Genomic DNA, 25,380 nt, shown 5'->3' on the forward strand with positions numbered 1-25,380 from the left:
CCAGCAGGTCAAAATCCTATAGCCGTCCTGACATAACCTCATTAATCTTTTTTTTTTTTTCTTCGATTATAGGACAGAGAAAGAAGAGAGCGCGAGGGAGGAGGTGTCAACAGACAACAAAAGCTGGGAATCTCGCAGTCTCTCTGGTGTGAGCCAGATGACCAGATCTTTCTTTGCTCCAGTCAGACTGCGAGACAGATCAGCAGGAAGCCTGGGTGAGAACAGCGAAGGCCTGGGAGTCTAGTCCCCTACACACTCCTCCCTATACATAGGCTTTGACTACAGCAGTCATCTAGAGAGCCCACAACAAACAGGTGTTCCGTTTCACACACACGCACGCACGCACACACCCTCACACACCCACAGACCCCCCTCACCCGTGGAGGAAACTGTTGGGGAGGCCACTCTTTAGGCAGCTGCAGCTATAATTATCCAGAGGGCTGTGGCGGCAAGTGCAGCAGAGGCTTTGTGTAAAAAGTTTGGCTAAAGGAGGCAATGAGGAGAGGTGGATGTGAATTATTTATGGGAGGCCATCATGTGGGAGGGAAACGATACCCACAAAGAACTGCATGGGCAGCAGATGCACACACACACACACACACACACAGGTTTGCTCGTTCACCCATACGGAGAGTCGCAAAAATACACGCACATGCTGAAAGTGCTATTTATGTATGTTTACTGTGGTTCTATAAATAGCGGCTAACCGCCAGATGCGATGAAAATCACCTGGATAACTTCTCAGACTTGAAGCATGCTACGTCACACGGTTTGTCCACCTTCGTCTTCTCACCTTACAGGAATTTCGCAGCTCATGTGCAATTTGAAGCTATACATTATCTGGTTCTTGTCCAAACTGTTGGAAGCACATGACTGTAGTATTACAATTTCTCTTCAATGGAACCAAGAGGCCAAAAATGTTTCTAGCATGACAACTGAACTGGAATGCTAACTCTGTACCAGACATCCTCGCTCAACATCAGTGCCTAACACCTCTTAAGCTCTTGTGAGTGAATGTGGCTGGCTCCAGTGGTGGCTCAATGGTTAAGGCGCCGTTACTGATTGGAAGGTCAGGGGTTCAAGCCCCAGCGTCACCAAGCTGCCAATGCTGGACCCTTGAGCAAAGCCCTTAACCCTTTGCTCCAGGAGCTCAGTATCATTGCTGTGCTCTGACCCCAATTTCCTGAGCTGGTTAAATGCAAAGAAAAGATTTTTACTGTGATGTAATGCATATGGGGGCTGTTTCTGTTATTTAAGATCTAGTGAAAGGCCTTCAAAAAATAAGGAATAGAGGAATAAATCTGGAATGAGATGATCAGGTATTTTTTTTGGAGCTACTACCATAAGCTTGTTATTTCACTAGACTTGTCACGCCAGTGCTTTTAGATATGAATACTTACCACACATACATTTCTTTACACCTTCGCCAAGTGAGACCTCAGTCTCTCGACTGGAGGGTCGGCTGTGACCAGCCACCATAGAAGGTGCATTTCCTGCTCATGGGCACCAGTTTAAGGCAAAGCCTGTCTAAGAATTCTGCACTGATGTTATCTGAGCATCACCATGCACCTTCTCCAGGTTCTACAAGGTTACCATGGCAACAGGCCTTTAAATGCAACCTTTCCAGTCCTAGGTCATGATATTATGACAGTATTCAGGTGATTCTCATCAAAAATCCCCTGTGGTTTTATCATAAGCAAACAGCTCTGATCCGGTAGGAACTTGATTGGTTGTCAATGACGACGGCATTTATGTCAAATGTTGCATCACACAGTCACACTTTATGGCTTTTTTCCTTGTCATGCATGCTCAAGCACAAAGTGTCCAGATGGTTCTCACCACCGTGGTTCGTGAGCGTCTCCCTAAAACCTTAACTGACCTCTATGTGAGAACAGGACGGCTAAAAGATGTCAAATCTTCATGTGAAATGTAGCAGAGTGTTTCCACCCTGTTCCGACTGTCAGAAACGAGTCATCTGAGCAGTAGCGGGAACCTGGCTTTCCCTTACCGCTCACAGTCTCTGTCAGCTGAGCGATAGGGAACAGTAGAGGCAGTACAGTGCAGTCAACACACAAGAAATTACTAGCCCACATTCACTGTGCCTACTGCTGCAGCTGCTACAGGACCAGGGCCATAATTCTATAGCTTCTATGCTTATTCACAGAGGACGGCAAGAAACCGGTGCTTCGTTTTTGTTATTAATCGAGAGCTACTACCGGTACCTGGAGTGACAATGAGATTTACAATGACCTTTCATTTAAAAATATGACATGTGACAGTGGGAGAAAGATCAAATGACATATGTACTTCTTCTGGAATCACAAAGTCAAGCTAATCAACCATGACATCCCTCTAAACTTTCCTGAATTTAAAAACTCATAAATATTCAAGCAGTTAAGGCTCTGATCACAGGATTGAGGTTCAAGACAAAGCAATGCGAAGCTGCCATTTTTGGGCCCTTGTGCAAGGCCCTTAACCCTCACTGATACATGGGTGCTGTATCGTAGCTGCTCCTGCGCTCTGACCCCAACCTCCAAAGTTGGGATATACAAAGAAAGAATTTCACTGTGCTGTAATGTATACGAGACAAAATAACGGCTTCTATTCTACATAGCACGCAAGTGTGTGTATGTCTATGGGCTTTGCACTTCAGTCCCAGCAGCAGAAAAATCAGCAAGCAGGACATACAGAACGAACATGTTGATAATGTGTATTCCATGAGACTTTTTATCTAAGGGATATTCTAAGGGCATCATTAGTTTGATATTGTGCTGCAGGATATTCTTCATGAGAACCACTAATAAAAAGCTCAAGTTTTATAATGTGGCAATGAAAAGATTAGTGAAGTGACTCACCTGGTTGTGTCGAGTCAGGGTGAAGAGGCAGAAAACAGAAAAGGAAGAAAGAAAACAGATTTAGTCATTTGAGAGAATCCTATGACTTGGAGCAAGCAGACAGCATGATAAGATTGTTGGGACTGATCATGATAATGCTTATGTAGGAATAAATACTTTGTTAAATCAATATTAGAATAATTGAATCCTGTTTACACACGAAATAGAACAAATCAGACAAGGAAACTAGTTCCAAAGTCCAAGAAATGTGTAACAGTAGACTAAACTCTTAACTCCCTCCCTCACTCACTCCCTCACTCCCTCACTGTGCACACTTAAATATGGTTAAAAGAACACGGCCGCAGACACACATGCAGAACAAGAAGAGAAATGAAACACACACAAACACAAACACACACACAAACACACACAGAGGAACCAAGAGAGACACACAAATACGGACATACACAGACATGCACACATCGATCTAAATCTAAATGTATACTGAAATATACACACACACACACACACACACACACACACACGCATCAAGACGTGCTCACTGTCAAACACGAACCCTATATAATACTGAAACAAAACACACATGTGCAGCATCAAGTCTTTATCGGATTTAAATGTCTCTAACCTCCTCTTGAATAAAGAGAAACATTCTGACTTACACCATCAGTACATTGTCTAAAGTGTTGTGAGAAATGTTTCCCAAAAAGGTTTCTTCATCTTAATATTTCATGATTGGTTTAGCGTGACAGTGTGTAACATGTTTTCCCCTGTACAGTAGCTCCCCTGACCTGGACAGCAGCAGTTCTACTTCTGAGCTGAAGGTGGTGCTGTGGGACACCTGCTCCACCGTGCCATGCTACTGTATACCGAGTCACCCCTAGCAACCAGGCCTGCTGATTTAACAACAGCTTTACACAGCTGTGGTGACAAGGAGTGACAAGGAACACTCCTGGGTCACATCGCTTCACTTCACTTCCTTCTGCACGGTCTCTGTAGTGTCACACGGCTGGCCGATACACTGGGCTGGATTTCAGTACCAGTGCTTTATGCAAGTCTGCTCGCTCTGTGCTTCACTGGCTGTAATGGCTGCAGTTGTCGAGTGTTTCTACAGCAAATTGTAGCACCATGTCTTCGATAGCTTTGAACTTTGTTTGGTTTTTTTTATTTCCAACCATTACTCTGGCACAAGAACTTGTGATATATGTAATGAGCAGAGAAAAGACAGGAATTCTTCTGACTTTCTGAAGAGGTGATAAAATTCATATGGAGTGGGCCGAGTTAAACAGAAAAACACGCTCTCGTGTCAACACCAACGTCAACAGCACTTGGACTGTTCACAATTGTTTAGCGCTGGCTTCGGGACTAGACTACATTGTCGCCTGGTTAATAGTGGAGTTGTTTTCACTGAAAACAGGAAGTGGCAATAAAAGCGCATAAAAGAAATGTTTGTTTAGTCGGCAGCATAGACCTCCTCATTTTCATGAAAGTAAAAGATCAAAAAAAACATCCGCACAAAAAGTTTTGTTTTTTTTAGAAGGGATTGGTGGGGAGATATTGGAATTGGGAGGAGGTATAAGGATGTCGTGCAAGGAAGACCTCTGCTTTTGAGCATGACAATCCAAGTCTTTGTTTAATCCCAAAGAGACGTTAAGCCTTGCACTGTGCCTGTTTCGCATAGCAATTAGCAAAACTTGCATCATTTAACTGGACTTGTCTGGCAACTGGAGTCTGTCTGTCTGCCTCTGTCTCTTATTCCGTCTCACTGTCTCTCTCTGTCTCTCTCACACTGTCTCTGTCTCTCTCACACTGTCTCTCTCTTTTATTCCGTGTGTGTGTCTCTCTCTCTCTCTCTCTCTCTCTCTCTCTCTCTCTCTCAGCCCTCCCTCCCTCCCTCTCTAAAGCATAGAACAAGGAATCATACATACAGTAAAAGTATCCTTCCTCAAAACACTGACTTTTGGCCCCACAACTAACTGCTTTATAAGATGTGCTGCTTCCTTACTAAAATGTCAGCTTCCTGTCGCTGGTTGTCGGCTCCAGATAAGTTCTCTCCAGATGAGTTCCAGCCATCAGGAGCTCGAGCCCTGAGCGAGTATTTAGATACACACAACCACAACAACAACAGCTTCATTTTCCTTAAACAGCACTTTCTCATCAAAGCTCCTGTGCTGGCTATTGCCCATGGCACATCTAAAATTGAACACTTAATCGCTTGTGTAATGAATTGCTCCTTAAGCAACAGCTATCTGAATACGTTTGGACGGCAGACGGAGCGCGACCAACCGCTGGTTTGGGCTGCGTGCCACAGGCTGAGGCTTTCTGAGAAGGAGTTCTCAGGTGCAGGCTATTTATAGGCCGTAGCATGGCAGTGACATCATAGCACACATCTGCAATACGCTCCTTTTCTTCACGTAATGTTAAACTGGGCTGGCACGCCTCCTCAGCAGCGTATGTACACAATAAAAGCTGGTAGCCTTTTTGTCTGTGAGCTCCTCTGCATTTTATTTAAATCATGGTGAACTTTCCAAAAACAGAAATATGATGTTTTTAGAGAAATTTGGAAACAACAGAAATAACAACTTCCTCCAACAGACTCCTAAAAATCCCCTGAGGGTTGCACTTCCTGTGATCCTAATGTCAATGATGGTTTTCTGTTTTTCAAGATTTTCTGACCGAGCAGATGATGAGCTAAGAGGAAATGAAGAGCAAAGCAGGGAACAGAGATTTTTTACTCGGAGACGTTTTAGTGGCACTCGTATAGGGACTTACGTGTCCCAAATGACATATTTACAGTACACTATGCACTGTGTATTCTAGTTTCTAGTGTATGAATAGTGTATGAATGGCTCAAATGGAACCACATGGCAGAAATATAAGTTATTTCCCTTGAAAATTATTTGGATGCTTCTCGTGCACAAGTTTATACCACAGAACAACATAGACTAGTGCACAAGTATGCGATTTGAAAGGCACCTTATCTAACTTGGTCCCCTACTTATAGTGCGCCTTTTGTGAAGCAGCCATAATGTATCAAAAACGTTAATGAACAAGTATCCCCGCGTATTGAAACTCACTCTTTCGTTATTCACTGTTCGGTCCAGCGTGAATCCAGTGTAACTCTGATGTACGTTATTTCCACAACTAAAACTCCCAGTGCTTTCAATGAAAGTACAAAACTTTGTAAGTGGCAAATGTTGTTTATATACTACAAATATTAGATCATATACTACAGCTGTTCTGTACGATGCTCTGTCGTAACTGGTCGATTCTTTCTTCCTGTCTAATTTAACGTCTCTTACAGCTTGATGAGGAACTGCACGATGCATCTCGCACTTGTTCGAATCCAATAAAGGGATTCGTTTTCAGTATGGTTTCTATAGTAACAGCTTCCACAGAGATTTGATGGAAACGTTAACAATGAGAACAATAGCAATGCTGCCATTGGGACTTCGGGGTGGCAACAGTAAGTGTAGTTATATATTCACTGTGTTGTATATATGCATGCATTTAGGAAGGGTCTGGTTTAATGACCGTTAATAAGCGCACTTAATATAAATTCATAGTGACTCTTACACTGCATTCCTTGTAATAAACCAGAAAGTGTAGTAAAATGGTTAAGGTGTATGATCTATTACAGGAATTAAGTGAAATATGCTACTAATGCGAAGAAGACTATATTGCAATAACAATAGAACGACACTAAAAGTCCGTCCAGACATTTGTGAATTTGCAGTGGCAGAAATTAAAAATGAAAATCAAACTCAAATATTTGGCAGAGAATATGGAATTTTTTTAAAATGACGACAGAGTCGGGGCCCAAGTATGTTGTGTGACATCACAACACACGTTGAGCTTTGACTGAACGTGCGTTGTGATGTCACACAACACATCTTTTTTTATTATTTATTTTAAAAATAAATAAATAAATAATTCAAGCATTTTTGGATGCAACAATCACAAAATCCTTTGGAAGGACTGACAATAGAAGAAACATTCGGTGTAATATAGTATGACTATAAATACTGTGCACTTATAGACCACTGATACAAGATGATTTGTTCTTGTACAAATGAATGAAGGAACAATTTCCTGTCCAGTCTTAGTGACCTAAATAAAACTTTTCGTTCGAATGTCTCCCTATCATTTCTATTTATTTAGCTTGCCTAAAATTCTAAAACAAAACAAAACAATAGCTGCTGCAGTTGTCAGGTGATTTCTTGTCTATATCCAGTATATATTTTACACTGCCTGATAGCGCTGAGAAAAGGCCAGGACTCCTAACATTTCAGACAACAAGGCCTGGCTGTGGCTGGAGGCATTGTATTCACACCAGTGTAGAATATCTTGACAACTGTTAAAAAATATGAACTGCACAAAGAGGCAACATGAATGAAATGTTTACAACAAACGGGTCTCGAGTGTTTATGTTGTGAATGCAGACACTTGAAGTGCACAATGCAGCCGGAGCTGACTTAGCGAGGCAGGCATCTCCTTGGCAACATCAGGCAGCACATAATGCAGTAGAATTCCAGACTCTTAATGCACACACTTGGCACACGAGGCAGGATGGGAGCAGATGCACAGTGGAGCGCGCATACAGGGGTTAACCCCGTCCCACAAGCACTGTACAGAAGTGGCGGAGGCCCGAGTGTGCCTAATCCGCACCGGGGCCCAGCTTTTTGTCTGCTATCCATTATTATTGATATGGCCTCATCGCTCAGTGCCATCTGTAGGCTTTTATGCACCCAGCTGCCCGCTTTGTTTCAGGAGGGGCTCATGTACAAAGGCAGCGTGGCCCCTTCGGCACTAAGGGGAGCTGTCCTTGACCCTCCACCCCTCCAAAAAAAAAACCACCTCCATCCCACCCCACCCACTATTCTCAAGCTCTCAGCTCTGGGACACAACAGTCCAACAGCTGCCACACTCTAAAAGCCAGGCCTGAGATGAGGGCTGCTACTGGGAGCCTCAGTGCCCCTCTGTCACACAGCTGGGCCTGCAGAAGACATGGCAACCTGCAGCTCAATGCCTCAGCAGTGCGTGATCTTTTTTTTTTTTTTTTTTCGTCTTAAACTCTGGTTTCAGCAGTATTTGTAATGCTAATCAGACCTAGACAGAGCTAAATTTACCACAACTTTTTCCTTATTATCCTCGGGGGGCACGAAAACAGTTTAACATTACAAACTCAACCTGTTTTATTAATCAGCAGTTAAACTATAAAACAAGAAGAAACAAGAGTCCCCTGAGAAGCTTAGCTTCTGAATGAAGCCTTATGACTTTTTTATTTTTACCTTGACTGGAAGACAATTAGCATCAGCGGGCATGTTTGTTCATTTTCTGCCAACCACACGGGACTGCGTACCATAGCACTAGCAGTTCTCTGACATCTTTTACGGCAGTGGAAATCCTTTAAAAAATCTTTAATACAGCTCCAGTGCGGCGTGTTCCTGTAGGAGAACTCCGAGTTTCAGCGCTTCAGACAAGAGAACTGTTTAGAGTCGGCAGCTCTGCTTTCACTCCCTTCACCCTACCAGCGCTGCAGTGGCCAGGCCAAGACCGTGGAAAGCATAGTAATAATAATTCCGGCTAAAAATAACCGACCCCCCCTCTGACAGCTCCTCGCATCGGAGAGCTGCCGCACAGAACTTGATGAAAGCACGTGGCAGAGAACCCTCACCAGGCCACACTGTTTTCATAAGCTACTGCAGCACAGCTGGGTTCACTGTGTGCCCAAACATTCACAAAGGAAAATGACTATTTCATCGGGAATCCGGGACTCGTGGGGCGCATAGTTCTTTTTCAGAGGAGAAAGCAACTGCCGTGCACGGTGTAAATTGTGATAGTCTCACCAGTGTCACTGGGTTGGGGTTGGTCAGGTTCCTGTGAACCTCGTGGTTAATCATGGTGTATAATCAGATGATCTGCCTTATTTTAAATACTGATTAAAATGCATTTCCTTCTGTTACTTACAAGTCTGTTCTATCAAGCTCCTTTCTCATCCCGTTTCATGGTTGGCTACAACTTTCTACTCTCCTAAATTAGATATCATTATACGCATCACATGCAAAAGGAAAGTGACATACGATTCAGTTGCTCCAGGATTTGAAAATTTCAAGAAATTTCAAGATTTTCTGCGGATTTGGGCTGAGACGCGTCGTGTGACGTCATCACAACACACAGTCAACCAAAGCCCTCTTTTATTCACTTGCATGGAACAAGAGTACGGCAATCACAGGAAGTGTATAAAAAGGTAATATGTACTAAAAAGAAATGATAAACAACCCGGAGAGACTGTGCACGGACGTGTCGGACTAGGTTGCAGACCTTCAGCTACTACATCCTTTCCTCACATCCGGTCTCTCTTTCTTCAGAGATTCTCATACAGGAACTATCATTCATATAATGAACAACATTTAATTGTTTTTGTTTCCTGTTGGATTTAAATCTATCTGATAGGTGCAAAGATTTCCTAATCCCATTTTCCTTGCATTTAAACTACAACAGCTTGCATGATACTACGATTCTCTAGAAAACAGGGAAGATTCATTAAAAAATAAATAGAGACAGGGAGACTTTAACTGGCCGCTGTCATGCTAGACACGCTGGAACTTGTACTCTTTGTTCCACACAAAGCTTCACTTTGGTTAAAGTTTCATGAGATATCCAAAAGATACATGATGTCCAAGAGTGCCGAGGTCATTGTTTGATGCGATCGTAAGAGAACTTAAGCAGGACGAGGCGCTCTACTGAGGAAGACTATATATAGCAGCCTGTATTGAACTGTACAAAAACAAAAACAAAAATAAACTTATTCCCACAGGACTGGTGTGGGTGAAGGTTTTCATTCCAATCAAGCCAGAAGACACTCTTGATTCCACCTGTTTAATCAGGCCTCAAGGGGTGGCTTGTAATTGGTTGGAATCACACCAACAACTTCCCTTTCCGGATAAACATAGACACCCCTGGCATAAAATATCATTAAAAAAAAACAAAACACTTTTCCTAATTTCAGTTCCTGTAAAAGTTCAGAGAGCTGAAGTAGGGCTTAAGAAATCACTTGAATCCTGAGATGAATGAAAGGGCAGCAGAGAGTCCGTAAGCGTTTCTCTTAGTAAGTAGCCTCATCAGTGTCTAAGGAGATGTATGATTATGAGCACAGGCTTAGAGAGTGAGATTATTAAGCCTACAACATGAACATAAAGCAGCCAGACAGGGTCCTACTGGTTGTAGTGGCTAAAAATAATGCCTGCCTCTCAAGCCCTACGGAACGGACTCTCGTATGTGGTGGTGGCGCAGCAGCAAGGGTGGCAGAAGACAGGAACATCTGGTGATTAACCTTCAGCACAAAGAGACATGTGACAGAAAGTGACAGAGCATGCTGTGACCATGAGCTGCAGTGACCTGTCAATGTGCGAGGCCTGCTGAGAGCAACCTTTTGCAGGGTTAAGTGACCTGAATGTGCCATGTCGCTAGCACCTCTCACCATTATCCTGCTGGAGACGGGACAAGCTGTGCTGATGTTTTACTGACCAGTGTCCTTCATATGTCTCTATTCCTGTCTGAACAGATGTTTTGAATGTTAGGATGCTTCTCTTTATTCAAGATTTATTTCGTATATGTAAGTAATATGCGATTCATAAAGGGTGACGCACATTTGACCCTTTTCTATTTACTGGAAAAAAAAAAAAAAAAAAAAAAAAAAGCAAGCATACCGTGGACATCCTCAAACATTGCTTAAAAGCATCTCTGTTTCATCTCCGGCTGAGGAATAAAACAGCTTCCTGATGGCTTTCATGAGTGCACCCCACCTCCCCGCCCTTCGTAGTCTCTCCCTCACATTCACTCCCCTCCTCTATCCGGTCCTGCAAATTAGATCGGTTAAGAGGAGAAGGTGTGGCTCCCCGGGGCATGGCCCCACGGGATTGTGGGCTTGGCATGCCGATTTTCACAGCTTAATGGACTCGCTGCCTTCTGCCTTACCCCAGATGACTCCACGTTTCTAGAAAAAGGGATTTCCCCAGAAAGCTTTACAGGCGAGATAGACAGCGACGTGTAATTGCAGGAACGTGAGCACGAAGAAGCGAGGAGGGAGAAGAGAACCGGTGTGAGGGAGGATAGTGTATCGTTTTGCAGATGTGGACACGGAGTCAGATTTGCAACATGGAAGCGGAGCGAAAGCCGTCAAGGTTAAAGTCACACGGCGGTTTACATTTGTATCAGATTATACAAGTGTGTACAAAAAAATAAATAGATAGACAATTTGAAATGAATAGCTAAACAAATTTTCAGAGATAATGATTGTGAACCTTTTAATGAATCTCGGTGTGTATATTTTTGGTAGTTTCAGCAAACACTTCATATATTGTGATACGTCCAGTACCATGTACCCTCAAGTATCGTGATGTGAGATTTCGATCATATCACTCAGCACTCCTTGGCAGGTGATAGCTCCTAACTGAGCCCTGAGGCAGATAAGGTTATCAGGGGCAGTAAATGGATCTTCATGGCAGAACATCCTCTAAGCTAATAGTGGCTTAATAGTAGGAAATATGGGTGTCTGCCAAGGGCAACAGCCTGATAGACCGAATGCTTACTGTTCTTTTAAGCAATAAGCTGGGAGCGTTCATGAGAGATATTCATTTCCTTCCAGCTGATATTAAGTTCCTTCCAGCTGATATGAAACTCTGACAGTAAAAATGCTCTCAGGTGAACAAACACAGGAATGAGAAATGCGGTGTCTTCTTTCTGTGCAACACGCTGTACTATATACAGACGCATATCGATACGGATCCCGGGTTCGGGCGCCGCTACCACGATACGCTGCAAAGCACTGAAATACTAGTAATCTGATAAAGCTTCTTGAATATAAAAGCAGCACACAGGTGAAATAAACATCTATGGACAAACCTAGGGTATTAGAAATCATTCAGGTTCGATTAGAGCTGTGTGATGTCCAGCAGCATGAGTGAATAGATGTGGGCATGTCCGGCGATGCGACAAGTTGAACTTTATGCAAATGTGGAGCAACTTGCACAATTTGTCCTACCTAACAAAGGGGGCAGTGCCGCATCCTCTCTAATATAAAAGTGTTTGTATTTTCCTTGCTCAGAGTTGCTCTGAGGCCTGAATAACTCTTAAGCTAATAAGATATAGTTATATATATCTTATTAGCTTAAGATAATATATAATATATTATATATAGATATAAGTTATAGATATAAGCTAGTTAGAAATCTTAGTTGAAGCTCTCTGAGATCATTCTAATAATCTGTTCAAAGATTATATTACAATAGAAAAACTGGGCATAACATCGCACCAAAAATCAAACAGCAGCTTAAGTCGTCCCACCAGTATAAAAAAGCTAAGCTGGATAAAGGCAAAGCTAGAGACCAACTCTCCAGCACAATGAATTCGGTAGCATGTGCTATTATTTTGACTGTGAGACGAAGCTGCCTGGCTGGGAGTGTTGTAGTGACTCAGCTAGCATGGGAGTGCGGGGTTTCGTCCAGACTCTAAAGCGCTCGTCTGCTCATCAAACTGCGACGGCGCAGCTGGAAGCTAGCCTTCCACTGAATAATATAGGCCACATAAAGAGCTTTAGGAGTGCGAGTGTACGTGCGTGGACTAGCTGGGCGACAGGAGCAAAGACGCTGGGAGACTAGAGGAGACCTAAAAGTGAGACGAAGAAGTGGGTTACAGAAGACAGGAGAGAATCAAAGAGAACAAAATCTGCACATTCGTTTAACTACATCAAAAAGTGAAAATATCAAAAGTAAATGATAAAAGATTTGCCTCTAATAGTTTTTTCTGAAAGGAAAAAAATTGAGTTTCTGACTGTTTTCCACATGATCAGCAGACTCGTGTGAAAGTAGACACTGGGCGCTTGAAGGAATTTAGTAGCTTTTCATAACTAATATTTGTTTTTTGCCTTGACTACTAGGGGCAATATATTCATAGAAAAGTTCTTATTCCTAGTTTTCAAGGCTTTTAAGAAAGATATATGTAATGACGCACACAGGTACGTGCAAAGCAGTGCATGTTTTAATCATTCCACTTTTCAAAATCCTTGCAAGGCCATGAGTTGCTTGAACTAGTTCATTTAACGGTCTCCCAGTGTAGCGCGCACACACACACACACACACACACACACACACACACACACACACACACACACACACACACACAGCTGGCTGCATGTGAGTCGATGTGCTACACAATGCTTTCACTCCAGCAAAGCCTCCGTTTCCAGGGAGAGCAAACGGTCCCATTTTAGAGTTTCTACCTAGCAGCTGTAATTAAAGTTCAATCAAACTCAAAGTTGACCTTTTTTTTGCTGACTCCCTTTCAAAGCTCGAATAACTACCGAGACAAACCCTGTATGAACTGGGACAAGTAGTTTGTAAAGTCAAGAAGGACACAGATATGTTATATGCTGATGAAGGTGGTCTTCCATTTCGACCAAACTGAGTAGGTTGCATGCATGGAGTTCCCCGTGCTTCAGGGGGTTTTCTCCTCCAGGTCCAAAAACATGCGTTAGAGTCTGATTGGCATGTCAAAAAAAAAAAACCTGTATTGTGTGAGCTGGTGTGCGATTATGCCCTATCCGGGGTGCCCCTGGGATAGCCTCCATTCTCCAGGTAAGATCTCAGTGCCACTGAGATCATAAACCTGCTAAAAAAAAAAACTCAAGCCCACGAGAGTCATATCACCTGACAGCTTCCTAAACCTATAGCCACTAGGTGATGGATGTGCGTCAGTCCCGGGGTCAGTCTGGACAACTGCGGAGCTCCAAGATCTGTGAGCAGGAAACGTCCTTGTGCCTCTAGACATCAGTCCAGCCACAGCATAAACAAGCAAAAAAGGCATGGCTAGTTGAGCATGCTTTTAAATCCACGCTCCTGGCAGACGGCAGCAGCGACATCAATCGATACACCTCATGCTGTCTGCATGCTGATAAGAGGGATTCAGTCTGCCCCTTCATCACCCTTAACAGCCCCGGCCATTTACCCAGCACTAAACTTTTAAAGCTTGGCTGTTGCAATTTAAAGCCTGTTTTGGAACGTGTACAGGGGGATACAATTCTGGGATCCCTCTCTGCTTTTACACATGTCTATAAAGCTCCATTAATTAGCGAGGCAGAATGGGGACGTAAATAGCAGAGACGGGATTATTTGGTGTGGAGCGAAAGAGTGATAGGAAGCTGTGACTTAGATATGAATGTGGGATTGGATTATTATTTAGAGAGCTTGACTGACGGCTCATCAGGACAAGATGTCTCCTGCAAAGACAGTCTAACTGGAAATATTGAGAATTATTAAAAAAAAGATGTAATTAAACTGATATGTTAAGATAAATAATCCTTACGAACCAAAAAAAAAAAAAGAAAACAAACTGCCCTATTCCCAGACGTCCCAACAGGAACTGTAAGCACCTTGTCTCTGTTCCACCAGCGATGTTAATTGAAACAGACTTCGGTTGAGTTCTTTGAGGGAACATCATCTGGTTACTACTGAGCTCTTAATCCCATTAGCCTTGTGCTTTCTGAGAACTTTGCAGTACAAACAAGGTAATAACAGCTTCTTCTTCTTCATGGATGCATCAAGTACCTGACTAAAGGCAGTCTGAAATGACGGTGGTCTTTTAGAAATTATTACTTTTCCCAAAGCGTATGAGAAGACCTCAATAAAAATCGATGCTGAATTTATAACATATTCTTCATGTAATATATGCATCGTAAATTCATGCAGGTATCTAATCAGACGATCAGGTGGCAGCAGGTCAATGCATGAGGTCATGCTTCTACGGGTCAAGAGCTTCAGTTAATGTTCATGGACTTAAACCATGGTATGGATGAGGATGCAAGATGGGCTGGTTTGAGTATTTCAAAAACTGTTAATCTGGGATTTTCCACGCTCGACAGTCTTTAGAGTTTCCACAGAATGATGCAAAAAAAAAAAGCCTTAAGTGTTTGTAGCCATCCCCCCAAGTATCGCCTTATCCTATCATGTTCTCCTGATGGTGGCTTTTAGACATGATTTACAACGCTGACTAAATCGTGTTGACATTTTAATAAAATAAATATTTGGACGCTGAGAGATTATTAGTCGCAATGTCAGTAAATCAGCCTCTGGCATGTCAGCATGTCTCGCTATGCATTCTTTAACAGCTTTTTTGCAAAATCAGCTTGAAAATCGTTGGGCGGAAAAGCCAGCTTAAGTGAAGCCATGTTTATAGGAAACGCTGGCCTTGAGACAACAAAGCTGCAGTTGCTGATCACTTTATAATCAGACTCCAGAATGGTGCTTGCCTGTGACTTGGTAACAGCTAATCCTTAACAACTGAGGAAAACGGTATTCACTCAGCACTGACTGTCGCCACAGTCAACAACAATGGCTCAGTTTGTGAAACACTGCATTGAAGTCTTCTCTCCGGATGTGAGTTTGGGTTAGCAATACTGTGCGTTTGTGTTTGTATGCTAAGCATCACAAAACCCCTAGTGTCTGAACCCTCGGTGCATAGTGAGCTCACATATCGCAGTCCACCTTCAATCGGGGTTTGTACAAAGAGTAAGGAAAAAAAAGAGAGAAAGGATGAAGGTGTTTTTAACTGAGGGGGGAAAAAAAACGCATTAGAGAGAGGCATAGAAAGCAAAAGATGGGAGCATAAGGGGGAGGAAAAGGGTTCAACAAAGACAGCAGTGGGGTGATTGATATCGAGAGTGTTTTGGTGCAGACGTCCGATCGGAGCCAGCTCCAGCAGCAACGAACCCACTGAACCTAGGAAAGGCTCTCTCGGTTCATCTCAGCTCAGCCTGTACTGTCACCCTCCTGCATTTCAACACCCACACCATCATACCGTACAGCTCACGCACAAGAACAACATGCAGCCTGCCCCTTCTGGCTTAAAACTACTTTCCCTCCTGATTAAGAGCCATGTGTGAATATTCAGTTCTAAATAGATCCCAAGCCTGATAATAAATCCAAAGAGAACATTTCCAATGAAAAAAATGACTGACATATGATAGCAAACAGATGATAATTGCTTATATAGTAACAACAGTCTATTTTAAGTGAAAGGTTTTTTGCATATCCTGTTTCAGCATTATTCACAGTTCCAGCTGAAGGACGTGATCTTTCTGATAACGCTCATGATTTGGGGGAAAAAAAAAAATAAAAAAAAAAGTGACATTTGAGATCACAAAGGCCATCTTGTTGAAAAGAATTCGGAGGAATGACAGTTATCTCTCCATCGCTGTCGCAGCTCAACCACAACGACGTGGCAGCAGAGAGGCATCGTTCGTAGCGCCGGACTGATCCCTTCAGCTCCGTCGCATGTTTGAAACCAGCGGGAACCTGCTCCCGCTACAGCACTCCATTAGTCTCTCAGCTAGAGATTATGAATGAATGATTACGCCGCTCCAACAATGCACTTCCTATGAGGCTCCGGTATGACATCCTCCATTCAGTCTGCTTTCGTTTGCTCTGCTACACATGACTTTCATTGAGCGCAAGCGATGTGAGCGAAGTCCTCTAATAAGAACTCTTCTCTTTATGTATAGCAGGTATTCATGCAGAAATATGGAGTACAGAATGTCTTGAAAAGACAATGAGATTATTTGAGTTAGGAAGGCTCAGGGGCATCACGTTCATTTATTAAGTAAACAAACCAAAACAGGAAGTAAAGATTCTCTGGAATTGTTGTACACAAATGAACAGCATTCTTTCATAAGATACTCCCTCAGCTGGTGTTTAGATGATATTGATTTTATGCACGATCAGTTGGGTTGAGATCTGATGAGTGCAAAGTAGCATTGTTACTGTATAGGACTGCACTGCGTAAACAAAGTGGAAACATTTCCAGATAAACTTGTCTGTAATTCAGAAAGCAAACATGCTTTTAATTATCGTATAAATCTGCTACTCCATCTAGGACACATGGACCACACGCTCTGCACAGCGCCTCGGAAAAATGATCGTTTAATTCATTTTTAAAATATTTACCGTGTTCATTTAGCCCTGTTGTGCAAGCTGTATATGGTCAAAGAAAAAAATCCATGAACATCCTGTAAATTCGGGAGAACTCGAGTGTTTGTAATTTTGGGCATATTACTTAGTAATATAAACCTTAATCGATTATGCATTTATATACATGTAAGATTAATCTGTTGAGGTTTTATATGAGCCTAGCCTTTATATGAGGCATGGATGCTTAGTGGTTAGGAAGTTTGTCTTGCACCTTTGTGCGTGCGTGTGTGTGTGTGTGTGTGTGTGTGTGTGTGTGTGTGTGTGTGTGTGTGTGTGTGGTGATTGTGTGCTGTGATGAGTTAGCACCTAGTCCATGGTGTCCCCAGCCTTGTCCACTGGGATAGACTCCAGGCTCCATGCAACACTGGGTAGGATAAGCACTACAGAAATAGGTGTGTGTGTGTGTGTGTGTGTGTGTGTGTGTGTGTGTGTGTGTGTGTGTGTGTGGATTAGGTTATCTGAGATGAAATCAGCTAAATCAGGTGGAATGCTGGTGTATAAAGCAGGACAGACTGGTCTGTGGACAGTAGCTGTAATCTGAGGTACTACATATACAAGAATTGATATTACTGGACGTTTTGGTACATGATGCCCTTAGGATGCAACAGATATTTAGATCCCAGTTTGTTTTTTTATCGGATAAAAGCTTACTTGTAAAGCTTGTTGGTGTTTTTTTTTTTTTTTGCTTTGTCATGGTTTGTCCTCTCCTTATAGCAGAAAATAATCTGTGGATTAAAAGCAATTTTTTTTTCACTCATTGTTTTTGCCAAACCATTTTCTGAATTTACCTCTTCTTTTGTTGCCATTTATCTTACACCCAGGAAGAAAATATGTGCTTCAATCCAAAATATTCTAAATTAGGTGTAATTTATTAGGTTGGTCTGGCTTATACAAGTATTTACACATTTTCCAAAAATTAATATGTGTGTGTGAACGTGTGTGTGTGCGTGTGCGTGTATGTGTGTGTGTGTGTGTGTGTGTGTGTGTGTGTGTGTGTGTGTGTGTGTGTGTGTGTATGTGTGTGTGCGTGTGTATGTGTGCGTGTGTATGTGTAAGTGTGTGTGTGTGCGTGTGTGCATGTCTGCGTATGTGTGCGTGTATGTGTGCGTATGTGTGCGTGTATGTGTGTACATGTATATGTGTGCGTGCACGTGTATATGTGTGCGTGTGTAAGTGTGCGTGTGTAAGTGTGCGTGTGTGTGTTATTAAAAGTGAATCTTCCCATAAACTCATGCCTCATTGTAATGTAATCAGGCTTAAGGAACCCATATTTGACTCAGCAGTGTGCCTCAGCATCACATTAACTTTTATAGCGTCTAGTGAACTTTTCTAATCTAGAATGTAACCACCCTAAAAAGTACAGTCAGTCTGATAAAATATTATACTCGCATGTAACAGACAGTCCCCTGATTCAGGTAAAATGTTCTTGTATTGAAACAGTTGGTTTACTAAGTTACTTGAGACTGAAAGTTCCAGAAAGTCTAACACCTGTTCTATTGTACTATATGTAGGGCAGTTGTGCCTCAAGCAGTTAAAGCTCTGGGTGGAGGATCGGGGTTCAAGCCCCAGTACTGCCAAGCTGCCAGCGATGGGCCCTTAACCCACTCTGACCCCCAGCCTCCAACGTGGGGTTATGTGAAGAAAGAATTTCTCTATGCTGTAATGTATATGTGACGAGATAAAAACTTCTATTCTATTATGAACTTCAATGATGTAGCTGTGTAGCTTATGTAATAAGCATAGTAGAAGTGCTGACTACTACTATTATTATCATCATCATCATCATCCTCATTTCTGATTGGTGGATATTGGATAACCACTGAGGTGGATATTTTGTCAGACTATTAACTCTCATTTTAAAATCTATCCTTGTATGATTCAAAACAGATTCTTGCAGGAACAACAAATTAACTTCCATTTAACATCCTCATTCTCTCCACATTGCTTTGTAATACTTTTAATCTGTCTATCTCTCTGCCACAACCCTGTGTTGTTCTGTGTCTCAGTCTGGTTCTCTACCATATTCCTGTGTTGTTCTGTGTCTCAGTCTGGTTCTCTACCATATTCCTGTGATTTTCTGTCTGTCTGTCTCTCTCCCATATCCGTTAGTCTCCCTGTTTCTCTGTCTGTCTATCTCCCACCACCCTGTATCTCCTTGTTTCCCTGTCTATCTCTCTCCCTCTCATATTCCTGAGATATTCTGTCTGTCTATCTCTCTCCCATATCCATTAGTCTCCCTGTTTCTCTGTCTGTCTATCTCCCACCACCCTTTATCTGTCTCTGTCTGTCTCTCTCCCTCTGTCTGTCTCTCTCCCTCTGTCTGTCTCTCTGTCTGTCATATTCCTGAGATTTTCTGTCTTCCTGTCTCTCTCTCATATCCCTGGGCCTCTTTGTGCCTCTGTCTGTCTCTCTCCCATATCCCTGGGTCTCTCTGTTTTTCTGTATCTCTCCCACTAGCTTGCGTCTTCCTGTATCTCTCTGTCTCTCTTATATCCCTTCCTCTTTGTGTCTCTTCCACCACCCTCTGTCTGTCAATTTCTCTCCCAATACCTTCCGTCTCTGTCTTTATCTGTCTCTCTCCCACATCCCTTTCTCTCTCCGTCTCACTTATTCTCCCACGTTTCTGTGTTGCTCAGTGTGACTGTCTCTCTCTCACATCCCCATGCCTCTCTTGTTCTCAGTCTGTCTCTCTCTTATTTCCCCGCATCTCTGTCCATCTCTCGTCAGCTGCTGAGATGCAGAACAGCAGCCAGAGGAAGCTGCGGAGGCAAAGCTATTTTCATCCACAAAGACCAACTTTCACACAGGAAATCTAAGATAGGAAAGATGTCGGATATGTTCTCCCTTTTTTTTTTTCCCCAAACAACATCCGCCAAGTGACTGATTCACATAGCTGGGGTTTTGGCATACTCTTTGATTATCCCTGATGTGAAACAAATTGCTTTCTGTGTACTTTTGCATATGAGTTTGATCAGGAATGATGGGGTAAAACAGTGTACGCTCCATGAGCAGAGAATACACTTCACCATCCTGCAGGGGAAATATTTTGGCCCAGGGGGAATAAAGATGCACAACAGAAGCCCACTGACAGACCACTTGAGGTATTTCACATAAAAGATTGATGAAACACTTAAAAAAAAAAGAGAGAGAGGAGGATGCTATACAGCTGAAGCAGGTGTGTGTCAGCAGCAGGCCGGTTGGTTGGCTGGCTGCTTTTTCATTGAGCGGGGGGGGTAAGATGATAGCCCGTGCTCCGCGGGTGCGCCGTGTGGGAGTGCTTGGCTGGCATCGGCAAACATCGGCGCTGTCATATGTTCCCAATTTACCTAATGGCTCATCATGAAGTTGTGAGAAGGGCTACCCCTGCATTAATGACTGATGGCATTCAACTGAGCAATCCAAAAATTGTGCATTCAAATCTCTGGTATGCGAACACTTCAACATCCCAAACATCACAATGTGCTTGTAGTTGTCTGTCACTGACCTCTCCTAAAGCCACTGCAGACCACCATAATAGTATCAACAAAAGTTCATTTCTATCATGTCCCTGCTAGGGAACAGCTGCGAGTCAGCAGATTTCCCAGGTGGCCATTCTGCAGCGTCGTCCTGACGTTAGACCCCAGTGACACCCGAGACGTAGCAGGTAGACGTAGCAGGCGTGACTGGAAGTGCACAAAAGAAAGCTTTGTTGTATCATATACACCCATTAAAGAGCAGCCATGCGTGCAGGCTGGTAAACCACTGATGGTGGTTTAAGCTTCACTGAGGCTTCACTTTCTGCTTCACTGTGACTCGGGTACACTCACCCACCCAGCGCATCATTATCTCATCACTAAAACATGCACGGACGCAAGGCAGACAGATAGATTGCCCGAGAGGTGAGGAAATGCGTCATCAGCCTCGGCCTTCTCCTCCTGGGGACACGGAGTGTACAATTTTATCTCTTCTGTTCTCTAGCCCTCCCCCGTCTCAAACTCAAAATCCTGAAAGGCTCGCATTAGAACCGTACACTGAGTGTGTCCTGGAATCTCTCTCCTGGTGTCCTCGCTTCTCATCTCAATGTATACCATAATCACTCTCTCTCTCTCTACATCTTAATTCAGCTAGGATCCTCTAGCTGCACTTTTTTCCCTCGCTCTATCTCTCTTCACGTTTCAGAAGAATGACTAACGCTGCAGTCAGTCGGGTCGAAGCAGCGTGCAGTGAGTCAGCTTTGACCCGCAGACAACTGCTCTGTCGTCTGACCCCTGCTGCCTGCATTACCCCCACCATGCACGCCATGTTCACACAAACACGCACACAAGCAAAAAAAAAAAAAAACATTTACAAAGTCGTGACTGAGGGAGCTGTTGCATTCTTCTTATGTGCCAGTACTGGTTTGACACACACACACTTAGCTGGCAGGCGGAGAAGCAAGAGTGTATGAGCGTGTGTGGAAGTGTGCGTACATGTACGGCCATAAAAGGAAGTGGCAGGCACATTTGGGTGTAGCACGCCACTGTGGCTATCTACTCACTGCTGCTTTAAACAAATAACAGGCTAAGCATCACATGTGAAGGAGAAGGTCAGAAGAATAGCAGAAGAATTCAGATACAGAAGAATCCACAACTGCTGCACTAAGACATGCTGGATAAGGGCTCTGCTAAAGGCTAGAAATGTAAATGCTAATTAAACATAGCGGAAATGTAAGGTATTAGGTACTGTGCAGAAAAGTCCAGAAAAATCAGGACTGTAATAAGTATTATGAAGTCATGCTCTACTACAGACCCAAAGGGAAAACCTTTAATCTGCATTAATTAAAACAAAGTGTGTGTTTTGAGGACGTGGCCCTTTATTGAAATTTAGTCTAATGGCATGGTGGTGTCTGCTTCCCGTCTTCCAAATTCATTCAACTGCTAACTAAATTCAAATGACCGTGCCTTTATGTTTTCTTGATCCATTCAACATAATGAGCTTCAGCATGATGAAATGTACACCGTAATCTGGCTAGAGACGCACCAGCTCCAGTCGGATTCCTCTTCATGAAGATTTCGGACATTCAGAGACAAGATGCCGTCCACATGTGATCTTTGTGGACAACATCTTCCAGATTAATACACTGTTGTCTGAATGTATCTGACTGTAGAAGGGGTATTATTCATAATTACACTTTCTGGTGTTTATAATAATTTATAATCACAACCTCCAGTGTCACCCAAATGAGGATGAGATTCCCTTTTGAGAATGGTTCCTCTCAAGGTTTCTTCCTCTTCCAACTAAGGGAGGTTTTGCTTGTCACAGTCGCCCAAGCATTGCTCATTGGTGATAAATACAGACACTTAAATAAGTCTAATATTAATCTTGAATTTTTTGTACTATGTTTCTTATGTTCTGTAAAGCTGCCTTAAGACAATGTTTATTATTAAATGTGCTATACAAATAAAATTGAATATATAGGTAGAAAGGCTCTTACTAGGTGGTTTCCTGTGATTGCACAGATGACAAATGATTCAGAATCCAGAAGACACAGGTTTGTGGAAGCACAGAATAAGCTGTCGCAGAGCTCTCGTGTTTACAGTTCAGCATAACGGGAAAAAAAGACGCTAGACTCAAATAATATCTGTTACATGGGCGGGAGGAGCGAACACCACATCTCATAGCCAAAACGTTGGCCAGCAACTTGGTGAGGATGCAAACATGAAGTGTGACAACAGAAACTTTGATGATGAAGGACGATGATGATATGATCAGTCATATGCCCGAATCAGTTGTATTAATGCACATAACTAACTACCTTCCAACGTTCCAAGTTTTAGCTTAGTCAATTAGTCAACTAAGACATCAGTCTGGGCAACTTTATAATTTGTCACCTCCTTAATAATAATAATAATAATAATAAAAATAATAAATACATAAACAAACAAACAAACAAAAATAAAATAAAATAAAATAAATAAATAAATAAATAACACGCACACACATTGTTCGGATGGACTCTTATAAAGGTGCAATAAGTTAATCAGGGTTTAGTTTTTATGAACACCATTCCAACCAAGATTCGCCTGTCACCGTCATCCATTCCCGGGATTTCTTTCTCAGTGCCACTTTCCCAGCCTGGGTATAAGGCTGTGTCTCCATCTGACTAACACCAGCCCATTCCATCAGGCACACATCAAATAAATTTTGCTGGACTGTGAGAGAGTACAAAACCGGGTACATCGCGCAACAGCTCCAGCCCCAGTGGCACATTTAGAGGCAGGCCAAAACCACTCAGCATGACTTATAATCCAGAACAGAGACAAAAGCACATAAACTTTGAAATGGGACCGCACACAATGTCCTCACTTGGCCCCAAGATAGAGAGAGAGAGAGAGAGAGAGAGAGAGAGAGAGAGAGAGAGAGAGAGAGAGAGAGAGAAATTACATTTGTATCTACGCTGAATGAAAGCATGTATCCTCAAGGGACATAAAAAAATTTGACAATAATATGATCATGAGTTTGTGAAACCATGGCTGGGATGTGGTGTATGAAAGAAAACCTGCGTATGTGTATGAATGTCCGACAGACTCTGAAAAACAGAGGCAGGGAGAAAGAGAGAGAGAGAAAGATTCATGTCCCTGCATCCTCCTCTCTCTCTCTCTCTCTCAGTACAGAGTGTTCCTGGTCCTGCGGGAGAGAGCATGGCTGCCATGTGACTCCCAGCACTAAACTCTACAGTCTCGCCTCTGATCCACACACACGTAATGTCACTTCACATTCACAACATGACATCAATGAATCCAAAAGGAATTTGATTCTCTTTAGTATGAGATACATGTTGCAACAAAAAAAAAAAAATGAAGCGACTACAATGCAGCTCAATATGTTATATATCGTGTATGCCGTATGTTAGCAGGGCAACATACAAACACAACTAATGGTTAAGACCATTGTGTCAAGTATCAACACCCTTTAAAAAAAAAAAAAAAAAAAACTAAGCATGAATTAGAGACGGCAGGAAGTTTTTGATGTGTGTCTCTGTTTGTGGTGGAAGCTCCAAGTGTCCCATTCATAGTGGTGTAGTAAACAGGAAATTATGTCATCCGTTTGGTCATCCTCTGCTCATTCTCTCTCGCTCACTCACTTTCTCTTTCTATCTCACTCTCTGTGTCCGTTTCCCCATTACACAACCCTACTTTTAAAAGAGGTCTCAATAGATGGCCAGGCAAAACGAGAGACATGGCCAAAAACTTCTGCTGAGTTGAGGAGAAAGCACACAAAGAGGAAAATGTAAAGAAAAATGGGGTGACGAGACTGAGACAGACAGCAAAAAAATGGGGACAATTAAAGGTAGGAGCAGACGCCAAACAGGCCGAGTGAAAGCAATAATGGAAACAGAGAGTAGAGAAGACAATGCGGGAAAAGAAAGGAAAAGGAGAGGGTGATCAGGGTCATCCTGGCTGACAGCCAAGCCCAACACAACAAGCTCTGTTTCCCAGTGCAGTCCACAACACACACACACACACACACACACACACACACACACACACACACACACACACACCCCAACATATTCTCCATTCTATATCTTCAAGCCTAATCCAGGCATGGCCTTGACCACTAATGCAGATATACACACACACTCTCAATTCAATCAGCATGGCTACTTCATACTCCTCACTGTAGTCGCAAGCTAGTTTCATCTTCTGATTTATAGCAAACTTGTGGAATTTTGCTAACTTTTATACTCCATTCCTCCAACTCCTCTTCATGAAGATCAAGTCGTTCTTTCCTAGAAGCGGTGCACTTCATCAGCAGACATCGTGTCATATTGTACACGTTTTATTCCTCACATATCTTAGCATTTGTTGGATTTTTTTATTCGGGATGCCAAACAATTTTGCTGCTGCTTTCACCCTGCCTCCAGGGGGGTGTTCGCGCCTGACCTCTGATTACTGTCTGAGTAGAGTAGCCACATGATCTTCCACATGTTCCTCATGTGAAGTTTCCTTATATATAACCACCACCACCACCACCACCCCACCCCCGGCATCTGGCAGGTTGATTGACTATAAATTCCCCTCAGGTGGGAATAACTGAGAACATGTGTTCCTAAAGGGTGTGTTCATGATTTAAGACTATGAATCCATGGCAACCTTGACCAGGATAAAGCAAATGCTGAAGCTGAATGAATAAATGGAAGAATGTGCAAAAAATGATTTCTATATTATGAAATCTTTAGCATGTCTATTTGCTTGTAATAAAAGCACCATGAAATGTGCAGTGTAAGTCTATACAAGCTGATGTTTCTACATCAGCGCTGAGTCTTTCGGACAGATTCAGTCAGTGCATCAGACAGCCAGCACCTGAAACAAAGCTGCTTTTCCATTTGGCCAAATAGTCTCACTTTTGCAGCTTGAGGAGTTGTTCAGTATATGTTGAGTAGTTTACGCTAAGGTTCCCGGGAAGTACCAAGCACACGTCCCAGTCGTGATGCCTGTAAAAATGTGATTCACCTTTATCCTGTGATGAATCATTTCTACGCT

At 42.7% G+C, this 25,380-nt stretch overlaps 1 protein-coding gene across 4 annotated transcripts in view; it reads right to left on the minus strand.

Moving 5' to 3' along the window:
* The window catches only part of akt3a (v-akt murine thymoma viral oncogene homolog 3a), an 84,783-nt gene that overhangs the window by 46,224 nt on the left and 13,179 nt on the right, over positions 1 to 25,380 (minus strand). The window contains exon 1 of one of the 4 annotated variants that reach the window (XM_047812533.1): positions 2,856 to 2,876. The exons of the other annotated variants lie outside the window; for them this stretch is intronic. The gene's annotated coding sequence lies outside the window, so the exon portion shown is untranslated. Of the gene's footprint in view, positions 1 to 2,855; positions 2,877 to 25,380 lie in introns of those variants that run through there. 4 annotated transcript variants of the gene reach the window in all.

The sequence above is a fragment of the Tachysurus fulvidraco genome, chromosome 4 (assembly GCF_022655615.1).
Source record: "Tachysurus fulvidraco isolate hzauxx_2018 chromosome 4, HZAU_PFXX_2.0, whole genome shotgun sequence".
Taxonomy (NCBI): Eukaryota; Metazoa; Chordata; class Actinopteri; order Siluriformes; family Bagridae; genus Tachysurus; species Tachysurus fulvidraco.